The sequence below is a fragment of the Notechis scutatus genome, chromosome 2 (genome assembly GCF_049901735.1).
Source record: "Notechis scutatus isolate UNSWTSFEM ecotype Mainland chromosome 2, rNotScu1.2, whole genome shotgun sequence".
NCBI classification, from domain to species: Eukaryota; Metazoa; Chordata; class Lepidosauria; order Squamata; family Elapidae; genus Notechis; species Notechis scutatus.
Window position 1 is genome coordinate 162785869 of NC_142010.1, and position 9319 is coordinate 162795187.

The following is a 9319-nucleotide window of genomic DNA, read 5'->3' on the forward strand; positions in this document are numbered from 1 at the left end:
AGAAAGTTAGAGGACTTTTGAATAAAAAAAAAAGCCATCAAAGTCAACAGGTGACCTTGATGTAATATCAGCCATCTAGTTCAGCGTATTCCATGCTATGCAGCCCCTCTGTGCTATGGAAATCTTTTTTTAGAAAGAAAATGTAAATACAGGGTCAATTATCCCCACAAGTTACTCCCCTCATAATCTGTGATACTCAGTCTTCTGCAGTATTCCCTGGAGATTCACTTGATAGGGTTTCTCTCTTCAGGTGTAGTTTGCCTATAAATACATTTTAAATATGTGGAACATCAGTAAATACACCAAAGCAATGAAATCATACAAGTAGTTACATCAATACCCAAATGTCTACCATCCCACTGTTCCATGAAGCTAATATAGCTTCAGTCCTAGGACAAAGTCATTCCATTATATGGCAATGCAGTGATGCCAATCTTGTAGCTGAAACAGTAATCAGTCTATTCAGCATCTGTAATGATCAGCAGGAAAAGTGTAACCAAGTCCATTGTATAGTTTTCAATAGTGTGGACAACTCTACCCAAAATGGCTGTAATTTCTCCTCACAGGTTTCTATTAAAGTCGACTGAATCAAAAGAAAATCACTAGTCATTAGTTTCGGGAAGCCAGAGTTCTATTAGCACTCACATCTTGGTATTTCCAGTGAGGTTCCATATTGATGTTATCGGGCATTTTGTGTTCTGTTGCTATACCTCTCAGTTTTGTGTCCACCAGCAGGAAAACAGGTTCTTCCTTCCACACATGGGGGTTTCATTTGCATAGACTAGGTGACGGCTTCCCTTGATTGAATGACTCATGGTTGGACAGGAGACAAATTAGCTCTTTTAAAAAACTTACAAAAAAATAATAAATGCCATAACTAACTTGGGCTGTTTCCAGCCTCTGAATCTGGTAAGACACTTGGATATCAGCCTATTGCCACAGGTGCCAGAGAAGTCACAGGTACAGTGAGTGCAAGCCACAGCTCATCAGAACCCGAAGTATCCACCTTCCTTCTGCTATGATTCCACATATTCCCTTGACCTTGTTGGCAAAATATCTGTAAAATGATTCAATGTCAAAGTCCAAACACATTAATTCACAATGTTAGGGATGAAAAAAAATCCAAACAGTTGAACTTAACCAGCCATTGTTGGCCCTTGAATCTTGTTAGACTTAAGTACATAATCATGCGATGTAAGAGAAAGCTGCTAGGCAGACTTCCTCTCCTCTTAGGAAGACAGGAGAGATTCGCATATCAGCATAACTGCAGAGCAGGCTCCCATACTGTGGTAGGACTATATTCAGCCACCTATAGCTAAGGCAAGACAGGAAGTGGCCATTACTTGAGCTGCAAAAGTATTTAATACTTTCCAATTTCTTGATAATTTCCAGAATAAGATCTTATAAAGCTCACCCTGATTAGGTGCCATGTTAAGGGGGGGGGAATATAATTCAGTAAATGTAAATGACATATTCAGGATAGGGGTGGGATTCAAATTTCTTAACAACCAGTTCTGTGGGTGTGGCCTAATTTGTGAGTGAGGAGGAAGAACAGCTGGGGCCTGTTCCAGATGCACGTATGCACAAAGCTGTTAGGAAAGGGGAACAATGGAAGACAAAGAGTCAACTCGGGAAGCAAAACACACGTGGACACTGAATGGCCCCTTCCTGGCTGGTGAATAAATAAAAGTAAAGGGGAGTGGTTGTAGGAGACACAGTTCATCTTTCTGAAGATTTTGCTCAATGTATTTCGTGCCACAGAGACTGCCAGAACTTAATTCTCAGCCTTTCGGCTGGGAACTCACGGGTAAATAAAGAGGGGTTTTCGTGGCAAGGAGTCTGTTTCTTGCTTCTGCTAAGGCTGGTTCAGAACAAGGCTCTTGATTGCCTTGGACCAGCACATAGCCTGGTAGCAACCCTACTACATATGGGCTAGCCTGTGCCTGCATGCCCTGTCCACCCTGGGGCACTTGGGATCACCCTGAGGCCAGCTGGGGAGAAATGGTCATCTCTTAGGAACTCCCTGCACCTTGAATTGTGGTTTGGGTTCAGGAAGACGAAGGTCCTGCAGTGGCTCATGGTTGACTGGCACTCACTCCTGGTCCCAGGACAGCTGAGTGCATGGATATTGCATTCTGCACTTCCATGCCCATGAACTTGTCTCTCAGTTGCTCCAGCATGCTGTCAGGAACTCCCAGTCTGCCAGCTCTCTTGACTTTCCATTTCTCTCTGCACTTCATGACCACCTTTGGAGGAATCAGGGGAATTCCGTTTCCGCAGGCTTTCTCACCTTGCCATGCCATGGCTCCTTCAGGCTGAGGAGGGGGTTCCGGCTGCAGCACCCCCCTCCCATGTCAGCAGCAGCTCCACTTTCTCTGCTCACTCTTTGGAAAGGGCCATGATCACTTGCATCCCAGAGCTGGTGGGATCACTTGCATCCCACCAGTGCCTTCTTCACTGGAGCCCCTCCAGCCTACGTCACCATCTCCGCTTTCCGCTCCAGGCATCGTTCCAACTTTCCCTTCGCAGCACCTTCAGAGGCAACCAAGTAGGCTGTGCTGAGGGTTGCAGAAAGGAGCTGGTTTACTGCCAACCGTCCAACTAGTGAGCCCAAGAAAAGTAGGCACTCTCAGGCATTTTAACATCTCAAAAGTAAAACTTTATTGGATACACCAATTCGGTACTGAAGAATTAACTTTAACCTTAGACTGTCTACTATTGACCTCACCCCTTTCCTAAGATGTCTGTAGGGGGCGTGCATAAGTGCACAAATGTGCCTACCGTCCCTATTGTTTCGTTTTTATTTGTATACATTTCATGTATTCATAACCATGCTTATACTTGTTGTCTAATACTTGCTTGACAAATAAATAAAAATAAAATAAAAATAAATTAAAACCAGCTCTGAGGACTTCTCTGTGCAAGGCTACATAGTTAAATGTTAGTTTTCCGTCCTTCCCACCCATTAAAGTCACACTGTTCAATTAAGAATCAGTCTTTTGTTTTGAGAATAGTTCGTTTTTTGTGAGACACCTGTTAGTGGATTCTTGGCTCACAAGGTCTATTCTTGGATTGTCTGCATTCTTTTCCACCCTTCCCTCCCTCTAATTTATTGGCAAGTTGAATAGCGATAAATGTTCAAATGACTCAGAAGCTGTTCATACTTGGCAGCCGTTTATATTCCATCAGGTCTAACTTTACTGTAGTCACCAGCTGGTACCACACATGGACCTCATCTGGGATTCCTCGGGGATGGCAATTTTGGTACCGTTTCCAATGCAGCCCATCTCAGAATTGGTAGACCAGCAATTGCTCCGGCCATCCTCTCAGCTTTCCTAGCAGGCCTCAGAACTCTTGGATGTATTCAGTCAATGACCTGGGTTCTCTGTCTTATGGTCCGGATCTCTTATTCTGTTTGGCAGGTCCATGACCTCCACTCCTTTCAGTGTCATCTCTCTCATGTCAGGTTGCAACTTGGGGGTTTCTCCCCAGCGGAATCTTGATCTATTTTCTTGACTGGATGGTTGGTTCTGCATTCCATGGCTCAATAGCCTTGCTTGCCACATTTGAATCAGGCAATGGATCATGCTTGCAGGGCTTGAGTACTGGCCTTGTCCCTCTTCCTTTCTGGAGGTGACTTTTTCCAGACTTTAGCTGTGTGGTACTTGTTTCAGGCTTGGTCAATCTCCACTTCCTTGGCCAGCATGCACTAGTCATGAAGGCGGGCCAGAGCCCCTCCTGCAACACAAGCGGTATACAGGTCGTCATTCAGCCCATCTTTGAAGCAATTTACAATGTCTGCCAGCCAGTTGAGATGGCACGCCAAGTCATGGAATTCCTCCATGTATTCTGCCATGCCCTGTGTTCTTGCCGCACAGTTTTTGTGTGATCCCTGGTCTTTTGATTGGCCAGCAGGTCTTCAAATTGCCACTGAAGTGATGTCATCAACTGGTTGGAGTTCCTCAATTCGGAGGCATTTGCATTGTGGAGGGTCACCATCCATCGGCCTGCAGCCCCTTCTAATGCCAGCATGATCACTCTTACCTTAACTCCCTCCGTGGGAATCTTATGGCCATATTCCTGCATGTAAGTGAGGATGTGGGCCAGGAAAAATCCCAGTTGCTGGGAGTCCCTATTTAATTTCACGCTGGGGGGTGCCTTCTGTCTTTGGGACTCCACAGTGTTGCCCAGTCTCAGGACAATGGCTCCAGGTGTCTCTCACTATGGGGGTTCCACAGCTGCAGTAGCCTCTGCTGAGGTGTCAAGCGATGATGCTTTCCCTTCTTCATCTTCAAATTGGGATTGGTGACCACTGGACATTCTGGCCAAGGTCTCCTGTGCCTTCAAGTTCTGGAACAACTCCATCATAGAACACATGACTTGCTTCATGAGAAGTTGGCAGGATCAGGTTCATCTCTATTCCTCATCATCTTCAAGTGCTTCCAGTTCTTCCTTCCATCCACACTGGTGACTGCCTTGGGTGAGGGCAACTCCTTTGGTTCTCCCTTCCCAGTCACCCTTCTTCCCGATGCCGATGGACCACCTGGGTTTCAATGAGTCTCCCAGGTTCACATCTATCCAACTGGTGGAGTCTGCTCCCAGGTGAGCCTTGGCAGAGGCTTCACCCCATCACTCAGTTTCCTCTTGGTCACTGCCTCATTGTTTCTTATGGATAGAAACTTTGTAGGAAAATTCCAGAAGCTTAGCAATATTGTCATTGTAAAATATTTGGGAATGATTAATTTAATGATCATTCATTATGTTACCGTTGTGAGTTTTTATGCTATCATGTAGAAATTGTGTGACAATGGTGTGGGGATTGGCCTTAATTCTTCCTTTGGATGAACCTTCTTGAAGTAGCCCTATTAGCAATCAATGTAGGTGTACACCATTTGATCTTTTTTTCTAGATAGTTGAGCAGTGGAGACACTTGAGCCTCATCATCTTAAAGTAAAATGAAGATTATTTTACCCATGTTTATTTACACTATATATATTTGACATTTTCATTTGTCTTTGCAGTTTCCAGCCAATTGTTTTTGACACAGCAGTCACAAAATGCCTTATATAGAATTGTTAATAATTTATTTCAGCAGGTGTAATTTTTTAAGAAAATTCAATCTGTACTACAAATGCCACCATTCTATGTTACAATCCTTGACCAGGAGACAACTGACTAATAGAGGCAGTGATTGGAACTGATTGACATCTGTGGAGGGTGGATGGCAGCCAAAGGGTTTTATATTGCCCATAATAGTCATGTGATTGAATTAGCAATCATTACAAAACAGAAAAAATCCACCTTCACATATGCATCTAGGTATAACCAGCCTTATTTGTTCTATAAAAACAAAGTTGACACTAAGAATTTGCACTTTGTGAAAAATAATAATATGGATGCAGTATTTTGTATTTCTGACATACAACAGTTTGCATGAACAAATGGAAGTGTAGATTACAGGAAGGATAGTATGGAGAACACTTATGTTATTAACATTTTTTCAGGCTTGTCCCAGGTGAGCATTTAGGAAAGAAAGACCCTTGACTCCATTTTGGAAGTGAAAGGTTCACTTTTATAAAAGTCAATCAAGGAGTCCTCTCTACTTTCAGGAACCCATCATGCAATTTTATCCTGCCTTTTATTCCTCACTAAATCAGTATTTGGAAAACTCACAATAAAGGTGTGTTATCAATAAAACAGCAAGCTGGGAAGACAGCAAGTTTACTTTTAGGACCCAGAGATGAGTTCTCAGAAACAACACAAACAGAAGCAAGTACTCTTCCCCAAGGCCAGGACCCAGACTGTTCATTTAAGTATCATTAAATATCAAAAGCAGGTCCTTGAAACAGCTAGATGCAGTTCTTTGGGGAGTTCCAATGTCACTTGACCCCAGGGGTGGGATTCTACTGGTTCCGATAGATTCGGTAGAACCAGTTGTTACGATTCTGCACAGTTCGGAGAACTGGCAAATCATCCCCCTGGCTGGCCCTACCCCCTCCACCCACCCCTCCCCTCCCTGCCCAGTCAGTCCTTATCACACATGCACATCACGCGCATGCACAACATTGCTGACTGCATTTTCCCCTGCCCTCCCAGCCCCACCCGACCCCACCCAGTCGCTCCTTGTGGTATTTCTTTTTTTCCTCCTAACGATCGGCTGTTCTGATGATCAGTTGTGCGGGGATCCCCCTCACTGTCTTACTGCTTCACCCAGGAGGCTTCCCTGAGGCCCAGGAGGCAAAAGGGGTGCACGGGGGGGTCTACGCACACTCCCTGTGCTTTGTTTTTGCCTCCTGGGCCTCAGAGAAGCCTCCTGAGAGCAAAAATGAGGCCCAGAAGGCAAAAAAAACGGAGCGCAAGGGGATGCTGCCAAAAAAGAAGAAGCCATGCACATTCAGTCAGACGACCACGCTCACCTAGCCACGCCCACAGAACAGGTAGTAAAAATATTTGCATCCCACCCCTGCTTGAATCTATAATCCAGGAATAAAGATGGTGTATAATAAATACACTGCTCAAAAAAATAAAGGGAACACAAAAATAAGACATCCTAGATCTGAATGAATGAAATATTATTATGAAATACTTTGTTCATTACATAGTTGAATGTGCTGACAACAAAATTACACAAAAATTATCAATGGAAATCAAATTTAGCAACCCATAGAGGTCTGGGTTTGGAGTTACACTCAAAATTAAAGTGGAAAAAAATCACTACAGGCTGATCCAACTTTGATGTAATGTCCTTAAAACAAGCCAAAATGAGGCTCAGTAGTGTGTGTGGCCTCCATGTGCCTATATGACTTCCCTACAATGCCTGGGCATGCTCCTGATGAGGTGGCGGATGGTCTCCTGAGGGATCTCCTCCCACACCTGAACTAAAGCATCCCCCAACTCCTGGACAGTCTGTGGTGCAAGGTGGCATTGGTGGATGGAGCGAGACATGATGTCCCAGATGTGCTCAATTGGATTCAGGTCTGGGGAACGGGCGGGCCAGTCCCTAGCATCAATGCCTTCATCTTGCAGGAACTGCTGACACACTCCAGACACATGAGGTCTAGCATTGTTGTGCATTAGGAGGAACCCAGGGCCAACCGCATCAGCATATGGTCTCACAAGGGGTCTGAGGATCTCATTTCAGTACCTAATGGCAGTCAGGCTACCTCTGGTGAGCACATGGAGGGCTGTGCGGCCCCCTAAAGAAATGCCACCCCACACCATTACTGATCCACTGCCAAACTGGTCGTGCTGGAGGATGTTGCAGGCAGCAGAACGTTCTCCACGGCGTCTCCAGACCCTGTCACATCTGTCATATGTGCTCAGTGTGAACCTGCTTTCATCTGTGAAGAGCACAGGGCGCCAGTGGTGAATTTGCCAATCTTGGTGTTCTCTGGCAAATGCCAAACGTCCTGCACGGTGTTGGGCTGTAAACCCAACCCCCACCTGTGGACATCGGGCCCTCATACCACCCTCATGGAGTCTGCTTCTGATCGTTTGAGCAGCCACATGCACATTTGTGGCCCGCTGGAGGTCATTTTGCAGGGCTCTGGCAGTGCTCCTCCTGTCCCTCCTTGCACAAGGGCGGAGGTAGCAGTCCTGATGCTGGGTTGTTGCCCTCCTACAGCCTCCTCCACGTCTCCTGATGTACTGGCCTGTCTCCTGGTAGCGCCTCCATGCTCTGGACACTACGCTGACAGACACAGCAAACCTTCTTGCCACAGCTCGCATTGATGTGCCATCCTGGATGAGCTGCACTACCTGAGCCACTTGTGTGGGTTGTAGACTCTGTCTCATGCTACCACTAGAGTGAAAGCACCGCCAGCATTCAAAAGTGACCAAACCATCAGCCAGAAAGCATAGGAACTGAGAAGTGGTCTGTGGTCACCACCTGCAGAACCACTCCTTTATTGGGGATGTCTTGCTAACTACTTTTGCTTTCTACCTGTTGTATATTCCATTTGCACAACAGCATGTGAAATTGATTGTCAGTCAGTGTTGCTACCTAAGTGGACAGTTTGATTTCACAGAAGTGTGATTGACTTGGAATTACATTGTGTTGTTTAAGTGTTCCCTTTATTTTTTTGAGCAGTGTATATTGTAAAATGACTTTCTAATTGCCTATCATGCACAGCTCTGTAAAATATTGTTTTCCTCAAACTGGACATTAGATAACTCAGTCTTTTCTAGGAAGAATCGGAGTATGATGATACTTCAAGGTTCTGTCTTGGGCCCAATGCTCTTCAACATCTTCATAAGTGATTTAGATGAGGGGGTAGAAGGGGAACTCATCAACCTTGCAGATGACACCAAGCTGAGAGGAATTGCTAACTCTTTGGAAGATAGACTTAAGATCCAAAAGTATCTTGACAGACTTGAGCATTGGGTCCTATCCAATAATACGGAATTCAGTGGTGAGAAAAGCAGGCAGGAAAAACCAAAATAGAAATAGGAAATTAGGGGAAGGAAAAAGAGGGGGTGAGAAAATATGGAGCACAAGGGAAAAAAGAAAAAAAGCACTGACTTCAGACTCTTTTAGCACAGTAGAAGATAATATTACAGCCTCAGCTTTTTACTTTTACATGTTAGTATATAACTAATAATTTCTATAACATTAAATCTATCTAATTGGCAAAACCAAAGTATAAGTTTCATTTTTTTTCATCATAAACATAAAATCCAGAAGTGATTTCCAAATGAAAAACATAAACATATTCTCCTTTGAATAAAGCAATCAATTTAACAATTTCTGCTTTTTCTGCCTCTCTCTGAACATACTTATATCTGTTTGCACTTAATCTTTATAAACTATCACCGTTTATATTTTAAAAATTCACTATATTCTTTCGGATACTTTAACCTTAAAGAGAAAATATATTTTTATCCATTTTAAAACACTAAGCGTTTCTTTAAAAACATGTCTAAATTCAAAAAGTTCTTTTTTTAAAACTTCCTCTTAACATACATCCTTTTTCACTTTCAATCAGACTAATAAAATTCTAACTCCAATTAATTCATCAAATTTAAATCACTCTTTTCGAGTTACCCTTATAAAATAAAAATTCTTTTTGTGTACATCGTTTTTAAAACTCTAAACTTTTAAGCTGATACATCTTTTTCTTTAACTTCCTCTTAAGGGACTTTCAAATATATTGTCAGTAATATTTTAAAAACTTTAAGAATTACTTAAACACTAAATAAAGGGAAAACACATTTTCAAACCCACTTTACATTAAAACTTTCAATTACAAATATCAGACTGATAAAAATCCATCCTAATGCCAACTGACTCATTTTTAAACCACTCCTTCCAGCTTATCTT